Genomic DNA, 16,136 nt, shown 5'->3' on the forward strand with positions numbered 1-16,136 from the left:
TTAACCCTCTACCTTAATCAAAGTTTAAACATTGCATCATTTTCATTTCCTTATATCTTTTACTTAAACACATTACTTGACTTGTTAGTACTTTGATGTACCTCAAGATATATTGATTACCTAAACACAGATATATTTCTTTATTACTAAGTCTGTTTGACTTTTAGAACATATATCTAACAAATAAACATTCTGTTAGCTTAATAGAATACATTTCAATACCATATAGATTGAATCTAAATGAAAATAGCACAGACACATTAACTAATTGTAGACATTTTAGTATGACCAAACACTAATTATATTTTAACTTACTTATTCAAATTACTATTTTAACAATATACCAGGAAATAGTTAGTTTGGAGATCTTCTGTGTGAGTGTGTGTGTGTGTGTGTGTGTGTGTGTGTGTGTGAATGTGTGTGAGTGTGTGTGTGTGTGTCTCTGTGTGTGTCTCTGTGTGTGTCTCTGTGTGTGTGAGTGTGTGTGTGTGGATGTGTATTCGAAAATGTGTGTGTGTGAGTATGTGTGTGTCTCTGTGTGTGTCCCCAGGCCGTAAGCAGATAACACTTCATGGGCGCTTTGATCACTGTGTGTGTGTCTGGATGTGTATGTGTGTGTGTGAGTATGTGAGTGTCTGTGTGTGTGTGTGTGTGGATGTGTATGTGAAAATGTGTGTGTGTGAGTGTCTGTGTGTGTGACAGGATACTCCAGCGAGATAACATGTCTACGTAACCTTTTGTCTTTGTTTGATCTTTACAGAGCCCATTGTCCCCGGCCATAGCAGATGGTCCTTGGGTTGCGGTCATAGATAGAATCTTTTGACCACTCAGTTCATGTGTAAATCGACCTGTGTGGCCTACAATGGCAATCACTTCTATGTAACCACACACACATTCATATTTCTTATTGTTTTGAGGCCTAAATATTTCCACACATTAGTTAATCATGAGTCTATGTTTGGGAATTTACTACAGTTCCCCACTCGGATAGTTTACCTATCCTTAATATGTCAAACATAGATATCAATCTCTACACACTACTATCTAGATAACACTTAAGACATTTTAAATCATATTAGGATAACATATATATGGTTTTGCCACACTCAGATCCTAAAATTCAAATTAGCCATTTCAGTTTTTGTGATCATGTGCACGGTCTTTAATAACTTGTTCTCGTACCAAGATCAATGGAGCATTTGAGGAGGGGGGTCCATGTTTTCTAGATTTGACCCTGCCTCCTCTTTATTGCTCAGAGCTGGTGCAATATCACGACTGCTGGGTGCAACTCAGAAAGCAAATTGCCTTTCTAATACACCCCATCTTCTGTCAAGCACATCTTGACTCGTGGAGATCCTCTCTTAGGGGGTAGAGCCCCCTGCTGTAGTATCTTCTATTCTTCACAGCGATGGGGAGGTCGTTGCTGGCTGCTCGACCCCTTCGCTGGTTGACCCTCGGATCAGTGGAAGAGGTTTGTGTCTCCTCCCCTCCGCCTGGTCGTCGATAGGGGCGATAGTAGCTCCCCCCCTTTCGCTTGTTGACCCCCTGGTCAATAGTTGAGGCCATGCTTCTGTTGACAGCCGGAGTTGTTGCTGAGGCCTAGCTGCCTGTCTCCTCGTTGGTTGTCTGTCGTTTCCCTCTGAAGCCTCAAGACTCGGTCACTGCGTTGGCCAAGACTCTCCCGACCCGAGATGTAGGCGTCTCCTGGTTCTCCGCAGTGTTGTGGTTCCCCATGGAGCCGCTGGGTGGACACTAGCCAGTGTCCTGGATCAACGGTACCGATGGAGTCCTCGGTCTTCCTTGTACCACTCTCTGATGACTGTGGATCCCCCAATCTCCCCTCCGTATCCTGTAGTGAATATATCGCTCCGGGGCACAGTGGGGATCACTTCTACCACAACAATTGATTGAGAATCCATAATTTCCATCCCTCAGACTCTCTTTACTGGTCTGAGCTTTTGACAACTTTCTTTTCCAAATCATTTATCTATATATTTCATGGCTTCTAGATCATTAAATTTCAAAATTCCGAAAAATTCACATGGCTCTCATTATATTATGCTGTCAAAACAGTATACTCTCCACCTCTCGATGTGAAATACACATGAAAACATCGTTACCGTCTTCCTCTGGTTTTGGACAGCTGCATCCCGGACCGGACAGCACTGACATCCATTCTCCCAGTAACCTGTGTGTATGGCAACAATCACAGTCCGCCTTAAACACACATCTTTCACATCACAAGCCAATCATCAATTGCACATGTTCACACCCTACACAAGACTAATTTGGCCAATAGCGACCAAATCTATTGAGCTTCATTAATGTACAGAGAATCATGCTCCCCAACACTATTACCAACCACGACACACCCCCAGCCCCTAAAACTGGGTAATCAATGGGCGGAGAACAAAAATCCATAACTAGCTCATGTTCCTTCACTTTGTTCCCAGTCCATTTTACAGACATACTACCCCGTCCTGATGTGTCGAGATCACTCCCCGCTTGCCAGGTATCCTAAGAAAAAACACACAGAAAGAAAGAAAACAGAAAACAAAACACAAAGAAAACGCTGCCAAATCAATAAATGAAAAAATAAACCAAACTTGTGAGCCTTCTAGCTCATTTTTAACTAAGAAATAAAAAGGGAAATCAAATGAATAAACGAAATGTACACTCCCGGCCTAAGTCAGGAATTGCTCATATCACACTAGAAAAGAGAAGTAAAAATAAAAGTAAATAAACACCTATCCAATTGCTCATAACTGTTAATACGCTTCTATCAATACTATAAAATACTAGAAACAACTATGAGTCTTTTTAATTTCTTAATCATGCAGTCCACCTCTTGATCAATCTGAATGTTGACCGAGCATGGATAATTTACTGATCACTAGCTGCCGCAGTGTCACATCATCACACTGTCTAATATCGATTAACTGTTTAACATAATTTAATCCTCTTGTTAGTCTGATTAGTTCATGCATTTGTCAGTCACCCATACATTCGTTTTTAGTAACTTTCATTCATAATCTAATCACCTAACACCTCTATTCACTTTTTATTCTAATCTAATTAGGAGCATATTTTATCATTCAATATATCCCACCTCTACCCTAGTCAGTTGCATATATTTTTATTCTGCCGGTGGCCTCTGCAGACATGACCTTTGAAAATGACCTTTCACTCCACAGCCCCAACAACACTGGCGGTCTCCCCCGGGTTGTGGGACCCGGTGGGTCAGTTGCCTGTGACCGGATGACCCTGGGGTCATCGGGCCCAGAACACGTCCTGGTGGTGTGCCATCATCGCCATGGTTCCCTGGAGCCTGTTCGGAGGAGAAAGCCACGTACCTATTTGGTCCAGTCACAGTTCCTTGAGAGGGGCCCGTGGTTGGGAGGGGCCCGCCACCTGTTCCTGCACAAACACGCCCTGTTGGGGATATATGGTCCTGCTCTGCACAGTTCCGAGCAATGTGTCCGAGGGTCCCACACGTCCAACAGTGCACCTGCCGCACACGGTAGCCAATCGGATTCCTGCCTTTGCCTATACCTTTTCCTCGTGGTTGCCACCTCGTGGGTGGTCTTATCGGGGTTTGTTGTTGTTCCGGCACGGGTTGTGGCCCCAACTGGGCCTGTCTCTGGCCATCTGGTTCTCCAGAGGGAGAGGGAGAGAGGCGATTGGAACCTGTCTCCCCTCCGGGCTGTGTGGGCTGGAGTAGGCCTTGGAGATAGTCCACTACCCGTCTAGCCTCGGCTAGGTGATCTTCGAGAGGGAGGCACGTCTGTAACTGGCAGTCATCTGCAACGGACACTTCAGCTTGGATTGACAATACAGCTGTCTCTGGGTCGCTTGCTGCAACGACTCCCTGTGGCGGAGTAAAAGACATTATTTCCAGTCCCTCCGTCTCACTGGACACTAGAGGGGAGTCGATCAAATTCCAGTCAATCAAGTCAACGTCCAACTCGGTCAATGTAATGTCTGCAGAGGTTATCGGCATTATCTTGATTTGGGTACGCATTCTACACCGGCCTCCTTTAACTACAAGGTTCTGTAATGGCCTGAATATTTTTGGCCATCTCTTCGTCACTTTTATTGTGACATCTCTAGTCGTTGAAATAGACAGATTGTCCACCCTTTCTATGGTCAGTGCATCTAACCCTCCGGTTGCCCCTATCTGTGTATTTTCCATTCTCACCTTTCCTTCAATCACTCGTAACGTCACCGTTTGGAAAGCAAGTTTCTCTGTATTCAAACTATTTTTACCAAACTTGAGTTAATTTCACTCACACTTCTATATTGGTGTAAACAGGAATTGATAATCTCGGTCTTGTGATACTATACCCCCTGACTGTCAACAGTCTCTTCGATTTCCCTGTTGGGGTTCGGAATTGTCAGCGCCGGCCATCCGTCCTGGAGCAGCTGTGAAAAGAGAGAAGCAAAAAATACACTTAATTATCAGTGACATTTGCCATTCACAATCCATCATTTGTCTTTAAGCATGGAATGTCGGGCATCTCCTAAACTATGATCATATGAGAGCATTTGTGCAATTTTCGTTTTTGATTTATCAATGACACCGCCTTAATCTTTTTTCCAGTTGTCTCCATTGGAAACCCAGATTCTCAATCCTGTTGTCAAGATCCTCCTTATTACCACTCCGGGGAACTTATTTTCCATCAGCTGTTTCCTGAGATGGTGGTCAATCAGAAAGTTGTTATTTACAGCCTATCATTCCTAAACATCTGTATCGGACCTTGTAATTTAGGTGAATAATCTCACTTTTACCCTAATCGTTTTTTGCAAATGACTATGTGTATGTGTAACCATATTTATTTCTGTCCGTGAAAGTCTAGTATGTATTTCGCTCATATTACATTACACATATCAGTAACACACATATTTTCCATTCACAATCTCTCACACAGTTATTATATATCCCCCGTAACACCTAACCCTTTAGGTGTTAAAATAACGCGCTCCTCACGGGAACAGAAATCAATTTTCAGTGCCTTATGTCACTGAAGTCCCCGTGCATTTAGAACAGTGTCACACAACCCGTTCATAACCACAGGTGGCGACACCATCCCCATATTGAAAATCCTGCCGACCAATGAGATTCCACTGGCCAACTCGTCCTGTGGCCCACGGCATCACCCCCAGTTTCGAACCTGGAACATGACACCCCGGGCCCCCACTCAAGGATATTCAAAAATTATTCCACTCACAACCCATACACTCACATACAGCACCTCTGACCCCACCGTAACCAATCACACAAATATCCATACATAATATAATCCGACGCGCGTAGTGTGGCAGCGAGCCTTTGACGAGTGCACGCTTAGCGCACCCCGTTAATGCGCGGTGGCAGACAGCGAGCCCACCCCCGCCACGACGTTTAGCAGTCCCCGTACCCCTGGTAAAATGAAAAATGTGCGCAGTGTGACAACGAGCACCGACGAGTTGCACACAGCGCACAAGGCGTGGAGGCAGACAGTGAGCCACGACGAACTGTCTACCCACACCCCCATTGCAGCCGAGTAGAGTACTTATGCTCCGACTTACGGCCCACCAACATGAACTGGTACTGAGCCCCAGCCGGGGCCCGTCCAAATGTAAGGAAAGAAGTATGAACAAAGCGTTTAGGTTGACATGGTAGCCTATACATTTCAGTGTGATTGCATGCAAAGTTTGTCATTTGAATATTTAGCTTTTTTTTTTTTACTATCTAATAAATGACTTGTCGAACAAAGCGTAGCGCCAACGCAGGCAATACCACTGCCAGCACTAGAAATTCCCTAAAAACAACAATAAAACTGAATTTGGAACAACAACATATGCACAATAAGTCCCAAACTCAACCTACCGCCTTTGAAACCTTACAGTAAACAGCAATAAACAATATACCTAGCACTACACCGCGTTTGAAACCCATAAAAAACCCTATATACAGGCCCCAAACTAGGAGAGAAAGTGAAAGCGTTTCGGGGGGGCCGAGGGGGGGGAAGTACATGGAAGAGAGGCGGTGTTGAAATGAGGGGAGCGAGCGAGAGGGGGGGGGTAAGAGAGAGAGAGAGAGGGAGGGAGAGGGAAAGAGGTGAGAGGGAGAGAGGTAAAAGGGAGAGGGAGGGAGGAGGGTGAGAGGGGGGGGGAGAGAAGGAAAGAAAGAGAGGGGGGGTGTGAAAGAGAAAGAGAGAGGGGAGGTGAGAGGGAGGGGAGGCGAGAGGGAGAGAGAGAAAGAGAAAGAGAAAGAGAGAGAGAGAGAGAGAAAGAGAAAGGGAGAGAGAGAGAGAGAAAGAGAAAGAGAGGGGGAGGCGAAAAGGGAGAGGGAGGGTGAGAGAAGGAAAGAAAGAGAGGGGGGGGGTGAAAGAGGGAGAGAGAGAGAGAGGGGAGGCGAGAGAGAGAGAGAGAGAGAAAGAGAGAGAGAATAAGAGAGAGAGAGAAAGAGAGAGAGAGAGAGAGAGAGAGAGAAAGGGAGAGAGGGAGAGAGAGAAGAAGAGAGGGGGAGAGAGAGTGTACAATGAAAACGTTCTGTGAGCAGAATCCAAACATATTCATCCTGTACACTTCTGCCCCCTACTGTATTCCCACTAAACTCCACCTTCCCCTAACAATGGACGCTCGCCACCCCTACCAAGATGGACGCTCGGCACCCTCCCAAGATGGACGCTCGGAGCCCCGTCTAAGATGGACGCTCGGCGCCCCTTCTAAGATGGACGCCCCCTCGCGAGACATACCGAGAGTCCCGTCAAGCCATGACGTCAGCACAGTTAGCTTAGCATGTTAGCTTAGCATATTAGCTTCGTTAGCTTCAACCTAGCGCGCGCTTACGACGTCACATCCGGCGACCGCTTTAGCAGTCAGCGCGGCTAAGTAGCATTAGCTTAGCTGCTCCCATGATCCCATAAAAACGTTCCCAACGACCCGTTCCGCCGCGCGGGCCGTCCCCTCGCAACGTTAATATAATACCACATACCCCACAACAGAATCCTACTTCCCTCAAAACGCCAGTGTAGTGATCTAATTAGAAATACAAAAACTTAATAGTAAAACACTAGTTTGACCCCTCCGTCGTCATTTCCGGCGAGCTTAGAACGACTTCCGGGTCGGGTTTAGAAAATCCCGATCACCTTAAACATGTATATAAATATTTTAACCGCCACGAATATGAAAACTTTTAAGTGCATTACATATCCCCGTAATCTCAAGACACTATCGATCGACCTTACACATTTGAATTACGTCTACTTTTCGCTCCGCATGCTCCGGTGTCCAGAGGCTAATACCACAGCTAACGGCTGCTGCGTTCGACGGGCCTCGGAAAACCGGCGTTCTTCTTAAAATTCCCTACGGCCAATCGGTGCCCTAAATTACATAATAACATAACTATACTCTCACACGTCTCACCAATCACTCCTAACCATAAACATTCGCCAAACATACATTCATACACGCTTCCTAACACAATTAAAAAGTACACAATTAAAAAATACAAAATCAGCATTCACGCACATTTCCGCCTCTCGAACGCCGCACGCGGCGCGACCGGCAAACATTTCATTAAGCACTATTTTGTTACAGCACGCCCGCCCGTGCCCAAGGCTAAAACCAGACCTACTCGTGCTAACTCTCTACTGTAGAAAATACTACGCATCGGCGTGCTTCAGTCACTACTTTAAGACATACTATGCACGGTGTCTATCTCGGCTTAACTCTGAGCACGAATCTAAGACATGTTCCTACCCCCTCACTTGTTCCGACCGGCAACGGCGCTCCGTTCATAGTGCTAACATTATTACTATAAAATATACTACGCTCGGTGATTACAGAGCCGCCCTCCCCAGCCAGAATATTCAATTTAATTTACCCTTACATCATGATTACATGAGGTTAAATTCTTAGCAACCCCCTCCGCGGTTCGAATAGAGCGTCCATACATTATCACACTCACCTCTTAGTAACTGTTCCTAGTCACTTCGAAGACGATCGACCAGTTGTTCTCCTCGTCGACCGGCGTGTAGAAAAAAATTTCTTTGTTGTGTGATAAAACGAGCACTAGATTCACTGAAGTCCGGCACCAAAATGAAGTGGATTCCCAGGCTGTTTCGGTTCTGCTCTGCTTCAGAACCTGTTGGCTAGTACTTTGCGTTGTGATTAAATACCTTAAAGCTGGGAATCACTTCTCTTCAAACTGACTGAGCAGGCCGAAAGGCAGAAGGAATTAAGGAGGAAAGATAGTTTAACAGTTGTTTAATCAAAGTTTAAGAATGTATACAAATTACAATAAGAAGATGCTATGGTTGTTGATCACAAACACTATGCCGTAAGATGATAACAACCAGACTAATATTACAGTATAAAGATAAATTGTTGCTGGTCTTTGTTGTCCTGGCTGACAAAACAAAGCAGTCTGTTTTCAGTATAAAGCTGGTCTTTGTTGTCCTGGCTGACAAAACAAAGCAGTCTGTTTTCAGTATAAAGATGGTCTTTGTTGTCCTGGCTGACAAAACAAAGCAGTCTGTTTTCAGTATAAAGCTGGTCTTTGTTGTCCTGGCTGACAAAACAAAGAAGTTGGTTTTCCCTCCAAAAAGTCCTTTTGTTCTCGTTCTGCCTTGGCCTCCTTGGGGTTGATGGTGGAGATGGTGAGAGAGGTCTTGTCCTGTGTGGGTTTGGTTGTTCCTTTTTCCTCTCCCCACATCCCACACCCATCTTATAGCCCAGGCCAGTGTCTCCGAGTTGATGACATCATCACATTAATTGCTCCAATCACAAGCCAGCTAATCTTGTATTTGAAAAATAGGGGTTTGGCTTATAGGCCAAACCCTCTTCTCAGTTACTGCAAAAAGAGGCTGTCTTTAACCCTCTACCTTAATCAAAGTTTAAACATTGCATCATTTTCATTTCCTTATATCTTTTACTTAAACACATTACTTGACTTGTTAGTACTTTGATGTACCTCAAGATATATTGATTACCTAAACACAGATATATTTCTTTATTACTAAGTCTGTTTGACTTTTAGAACATATATCTAACAAATAAACATTCTGTTAGCTTAATAGAATACATTTCAATACCATATAGATTGAATCTAAATGAAAATAGCACAGACACATTAACTAATTGTAGACATTTTAGTATGACCAAACACTAATTATATTTTAACTTACTTATTCAAATTACTATTTTAACAATATACCAGGAAATAGTTAGTTTGGAGATCTTCTGTGTGAGTGTGTGTGTGTGTGTGTGTGTGTGTGTGTGTGTGTGTGTGTGAATGTGTGTGAGTGTGTGTGTGTGTGTCTCTGTGTGTGTCTCTGTGTGTGTCTCTGTGTGTGTGAGTGTGTGTGTGTGGATGTGTATTCGAAAATGTGTGTGTGTGAGTATGTGTGTGTCTCTGTGTGTGTCCCCAGGCCGTAAGCAGATAACACTTCATGGGCGCTTTGATCACTGTGTGTGTGTCTGGATGTGTATGTGTGTGTGTGAGTATGTGAGTGTCTGTGTGTGTGTGTGTGTGGATGTGTATGTGAAAATGTGTGTGTGTGAGTGTCTGTGTGTGTGACAGGATACTCCAGCGAGATAACATGTCTACGTAACCTTTTGTCTTTGTTTGATCTTTACAGAGCCCATTGTCCCCGGCCATAGCAGATGGTCCTTGGGTTGCGGTCATAGATAGAATCTTTTGACCACTCAGTTCATGTGTAAATCGACCTGTGTGGCCTACAATGGCAATCACTTCTATGTAACCACACACACATTCATATTTCTTATTGTTTTGAGGCCTAAATATTTCCACACATTAGTTAATCATGAGTCTATGTTTGGGAATTTACTACAGTACTTTTCGACCTGTTCGTAGACTATTTTTCCATGACTTTCGAGATGGAGGTGAGAATAGAAACAGGGCGGTAGTTGCCTGGGTCTAATTTGCTGCCCTTTTTGTGCAGAGGGGTCACCCTCGCAATTTTGAAGTCCTTGGGGACGTGTCCCTGTTTTATGGAGAGGTTTATTATGTGTGTGATGATTGGTGTGATGGCGGCTGCTGAGTCTCTGAGGAATTTGGAGGGGATGTTGTCATGGCCAGTGGCCTTGTTAGGTTGGAGGGCGCTCAGTTTATTGAGTACCTCATCTGTTGTTACCATTTCCAGCTTGAAGTCGTCCTTGCGGACCCCTAGGTTTTTGTAGAAAGCTACTATGTGTTCTACCCCATAAAGCCCTGAGTGGGAGGGTAGTTTGTTTACCAGTGTTGTGGCTATGTTTGTGAAGAAAATGTTTAAGTAATTGGCTACATCCAGCTTGTCTGTGATGAGCGTGTTGTCAGTTTTTATGTTTATGTTTGAGAATCTGGTTTTAAGTTTTTTACTGCATCCTAGTTGATTATTGAGTAATTGAGTAAAAGGACTGACTAAAACGCACAATAACAATAAATAAAAAATTGCCACTTGTTTTCCTTTCATGAATTTGTTTTCTGACCTTTGGCAGTAATCTCCTTAGTCTATACACCTCTTGCTTAGTAAAGCTGTTATTTCCCATGTGAAACCTGACAGACGTATAGAAAGCCTCTGTATCAGGAATATGTTCCTCTATTTTCAAGCCCTGAACATTCTTTGTTTCCTGTAGCAAAGTTTTGATGGTTTTGACTGACAGTGATTTTCTGTTTTGTGACTTCCTTAACTGTCACTACCATCTGACTCATAATCCTCACTATCACTCTGGTCTGACTGTGAAGTCATTCCTTTGCGTTTATGAGGTGCAGATTGTGAAACAGCCTCATCTTCCATTTCCACCTCATTCGTCTGTTCATTAACTTCCACACTGTTTTCACACAAACCACTGCTACTCTCCTGTGTTTTCCCCCCAGACACAGCAGCACTGTATGTTTGTTTCTCACAGGCCCCTTCTAGCTGCAGTTCTCCTGTAGCCCTGTCTGTCTGTTTCACACAGGTCCCTTCTACCTGCATCTCACTTGTAGTACTGTCTGTCTGTTTCTCACAGGCCCCTTCTTCCTGTAGCTCACCTTTAGCACTGTCTGTCTCAGCTGGATTATCCCTGGTCACCTCTGTTTGTATCTCAACTGTAGCACTTTCTGCAACAGCTGGTTTAAAACTGGCCACTTCTGTCTGTAGCTCCCCTTTAGCACTTTCAGCAGTAGCTGGTTCAACCCTGGCCACTTCTGTCTGTAGCTCCCCTGTAGCACTTTCTGCAGCAGCCGGTTTAACCCTGGCCACTTCTTCCTGTAGCTCACCTGCAGCCCTGTCTGTCTCAGCTGGTCTTTCCCTGGCCACCTCTGCTTGTATCTCAACTGTAGCCCCATCTGCAACAGCTGGTTCTTCCCTAGCCACTATTGGCTGTTCCTTACCACTAATTTCTAAAACCACAGTATCATTATTTGATGCTTCTTTTCCTTGCCCACTAGTTCCCTCCCCAAGGTCTGCATGCGCTTCTTGAGCCTGCTTCTTAGGGCATGCTTTAATTACATGCCGCCCCCCCCCCCACATCCAAAGCACTTCATGGTCTCTGATGATGCAAACAATACATAATCAAAATCATCCACTTTAACATGGAATCTCATGTTGAACTCATCATTCCTGTTATTCAGAATCATATACAAAAATCGTCTATGAGAAACAACATGTTTCAACAAAGGTGATTTGCATCCTGTAAGCACCTTCTTAATGGGAGAGAATATCTTTCCATGTCTGGACAGCTCTCTTATCAGAAACTCATCAGAGATGAATGGTGGTACATTAGACAACGTGATTTTAGTTGACGGTTGCGCAAGTGGCAACACGGGAACGTGCAGGTCCCGAACAATAATACAGCGTTCAATTGCCGCATTCACTTTCTCAACTCGGTCTAGAAAGATAACCACAGCGCTATTCATTTTCCCTGCAGACTTAATACTGTTGTAACCAACAACTTTACCTACCGCTAAACTAACCTCTTCAACTGAGCAGGGGAACACGGTGCCAATCTTAATGCCGTGTTTCCTACTCAGTTTGTTCAAATCAGCCATCCTGCGCGCCTGCTATTTTGCCGACCAGCCTCAGCCGGTCGGCATAGACAAAAAAACGGACTGAGAACAAACCTCTAAACTCCGTTTAACACAACAACACGCACTAAAACAGCAACCTAACAATAAATAAGCAACACTCTAATTCACAACTTGACAAACAACATATAAATAGAAAAGATAGAAAAACTCACTCACACGCAGTCTCACCGCAGCAAACTCGCTCCAACTCCATACACACGCATGCGCACAGAGAGAGAGAGAGACAGAGAGAGAGAGAGAGAGAGAGAGAGAGAGAGAGAGAGAGAGAGAGAGAGAGAGAGAGAGAGAGAGAGAGAGAGAGAGAACTGCTAGCAGAGAGGAAATGTATGGTGGGTGGAATATTGCTGCATCCGTGCCAAATAGCACTCAAATAAGATTAGCTTCTCTCTCTCACATTACGGATTTAATCATAGCGGATATATTATGGTTTTGCTGTAAAACGCTTGAGGTGTCTCAGCGGTGACTTTCACCCTCTGCCTCTCTGCCCTGCCCCTCTAGTATCCCTTCCCTGTCCTCGTGTTTCACTGTCTATAGGTCCTGCAGTTTAACTTCATATCACGTCTGCCCCAGCTGTGTCTCGTTTGTCTTTACCCCAGCCATCTTCTGTTAGTCTTGATTTCCCCATGTGTATTTTAAATTCCATTCCGTTTGTCAGTCAACGTCCGGTCTCTGTTACGGGCACCTGCTTGATTCATATGTGTCAGTCTGTTCATACTTGCCTGTTATATCTGCCTAAAGTCCTGCTGAAATGGGTTTTTAGTACTTCGCCATCAGCCTCTTGCCTGCCTGTGACCAAGGAAACTATAAAAAAAAAAAGGAAGGGTCACTACGTCAGAATACCAGCGCTCTATGCTCTGCTTGGTTGGTATTGAAGCTTGTATTAAAATGTAAAATATACAAGCTATCTGAGGAAATATACAACCAATATATCAAATGTTAGCTAGTTAACAATGCAACAAATTGCTGATGATTCTGACATCCGAGGTAATAACCTGTTTAAATGAGGAGATAGTAGGGGTGTAACGGTACACAAAAACCATGCTACAGTACGTACCTCGGTTTTGAAGTCAAGGTTCGGTACGGGTTTTCGGTACAGTGGGGGAAAGTTTGGCTTTCCATGTTCCACTCAGGGGTGATGTAGTGTGCAGTAACTAATTGTACTTATAGGGATGTCAACGAATAATCTATATTGAAATTAATAATCGACTTGTACAAAAAAATATATATATATATATTATATTAGATTGTGAAAAAAAACAGCCCCGTGGCCTAAATTCTTATCCCAACCCATGTTAGAGTTTGTCTTAGAGCAGGGCGAGTTCTTTCGCCGGTTAAGCTTAGGCACCCTTTCGAAGTTGGTTAAGGTTAGAGTGTGGATCGTAGGCGTTAGGTAGTTTGCTGCTGGTCGAGGCGGAAATGGTCGCGTCACGCGATTGGGCGGACATGTCACATGACCAGAAACGTCAGTGGCCAATCAGATCGCAAACATGCAAACATGGGTTGGGATAAGAATAGACGCCCCCCGGTTGGCGGTCGTTAGTGGTTAACATACCGTTGTATTCATTCGGTACACTACACACAGCCGTTCTGTACGGTACGGTACACACTGAAACTTGTTCGGTTCGGTACGGATACGTGTACCTTTGTGGAGGTTTCTCTATGACAACACGTGAAACACAAATTCACTCATAATTCATAATTATTATTAATTTACATATACATATATATTAAAAAAAAAAAATATATATATATATATATATATATATTTTTTTTTTAATTATTATTATTTTTTTTTTATTATAAATGTTTTCCTCTGTAAAAAAAATGCCAGTGCATTTTTTTTTTTTCAAAAATGGCCAAAATTGACAGCTCTGAGCAGGCCTGCACTGCAGTATTGCCTGCAGTAATTATTCGTGAAGAAAACTTCACAGGTGTGACCCATTGTTAAATAAATAATAAATAACAGCGAATCAAAATAGGCTATTAACTTCATCTAAGAACGGTCTGTGCAGTTAAACTCTTGCCATTGAATGGAGGATTGATTGATTGACAGCCCTTGACATCCAATACACGGAGGTTGAATATGATTGGCAGCCTTGCAAATCCAATCAGAGATTTCTGCATTGCAAAGTCAAAATGGGTCCAGCTGCATGTGAGGAGGATAGGTTTAGCTCGGGCCAATCTCAAGTTTCTCAAGTTTCTTTATTAGTTGTCATACAGAAGTACAGAATACTTTTATACAAAATGTAACATAAAGAAGCATTTTGTATAAAAGTATTCTGTACTTCTGTATGACAACTAATAAAGAAAAAGTGGATGAAAAAGTAAGTAGGCTACAGTGCTTGTATGCTAACAGTAGCTAGGCAGCTTAGCCTACATCACAATGATAATCACCAAGCTAACTTACTGTACACACTGTAGGGCTGGGCAATTAATCAAAACAGAATCGCGATATCGATTTATAGACCTATGCAATCTAATTTCTAAGTTATGACTATTTTATTTTATTAAAAAAACACGTTTTTTTTTTTTTTTTTATTATTTTATCTGGGTTGAACATGATTTGTGGAACTCCCTCTGGTGTTGTGGTTGTGGTATTCACTGACCTTTGGGAAGTATTTCGACATGCACATGGGTATCTTAGTGGTGTATCTTGTAGACCAGGCCCATTGCAAGTTGCTGTACTCTGTCGTCTACTCTAAGCCATCCTAGGTTGTCAAAGTGGACAGGGGTGAGGTGGGTTTTAGGAGTAAGGTCAAGCAGTAGTCTGACCAGTTTGTTTTGTGATGTTTGTAATCTTGTTTTTAGTGCCTTTGAGGTGCTTTGGTACCATGAGGTGCAAGCATAGTCGTAGTACCCTTGAATGAGTGCTCCTGTTAGAGTCTTCAAGGTATTCTTGTTTACCAGAGAGGAGATCCGGTACAGGAATCTAGTTCGTTGGTTTTATTACATTGGATCCCATTTTGTCACAGGAAAGATTTGCCTCTATAGGATGGAACCCAGGTAGGTAATTTCATCTTTCCTTTTAAGATAAGATAAGATATTCCTTTATTGATCCCCTTGGGGAAATTCAGGCATCATAGCAGCATGGGGGAAGGGGGGGGGGGGGGTACAGGTAGTGAAAACAACACAAGCAGTGTAAACAAATAGGTCAATATAATTTACTATCTAACTAACTGAAATATACATTATTCATTATTCACAGTATCACAGTATCCACATAAGGTGCAGTATGCATAAGGTAGTGTTATTGTCCTACTTGGGTTCCTATTAGTTCTAGGTCGATGTCTGGCAGCAGTCGCTGCCCACTGTTGTGGAGCCTGATGGCCACTGGTATGAAGGACTGTCCGAGGCGGTTAGTTGAGTGTCGGGGGGGTATGAGTCTGTGGCTTCCTTGTCACCTTCACCTAATATGTTTTGATCTGGTCAGGTGCGCTGTCACCTAAAATGTTTTGATCTGATCAGGTGCGCTGTCACCTAATATGATTTCATCTGGTCAGGTGCGCTGTCACCTAATATGTTTTCATCTGGTCAGGTCCGCTGTCACCTAATGTTAATATGTTTTCATCTGTGTCCACTGACCACTGACACACAGTGGGGGATGTTTTAAAAATATTATTTAATATATAATATAATATAATAATTTGTGCTTCACCTAAAAATTTGGTCAGCAGCCTCCACTGCTTTACACCCCTAGGAGATAGCGATACCATTTAATTCAATGCTGGCCAAACTGAAAGTTCCCACAATTGGCACCAATGTGCGTTTGCAGGCTACACAGTGACGTAAGGACCCTTCCTTCTTTTATAGTTTCCTTGCCGGTGTCCTGCACTTGGGTCCTACTATACAACAACATACGTCACGGCAGGCCAGGGTTGCTGGGGGAGAAGAACTGTATATGGTTACAGATGACTGAGGAGTATAGCTGTGGAAATGATGAACCACCGCGCTGGCGGGTTTACGTGGGAAAAAGGAAAATCCACCCTAACAAGACACAAGCTTATCTGTACAAGGCAAGAAAACAAACGTCCTCAAACTATGCTCTTTAATACCATGTAAAAAGCCTTTCAAGCAAGGT

The sequence above is a fragment of the Notolepis coatsorum genome, assembly GCF_963971535.1.
Source record: "Notolepis coatsorum genome assembly, chromosome: 5".
NCBI classification, from domain to species: domain Eukaryota; kingdom Metazoa; phylum Chordata; class Actinopteri; order Aulopiformes; family Paralepididae; genus Notolepis; species Notolepis coatsorum.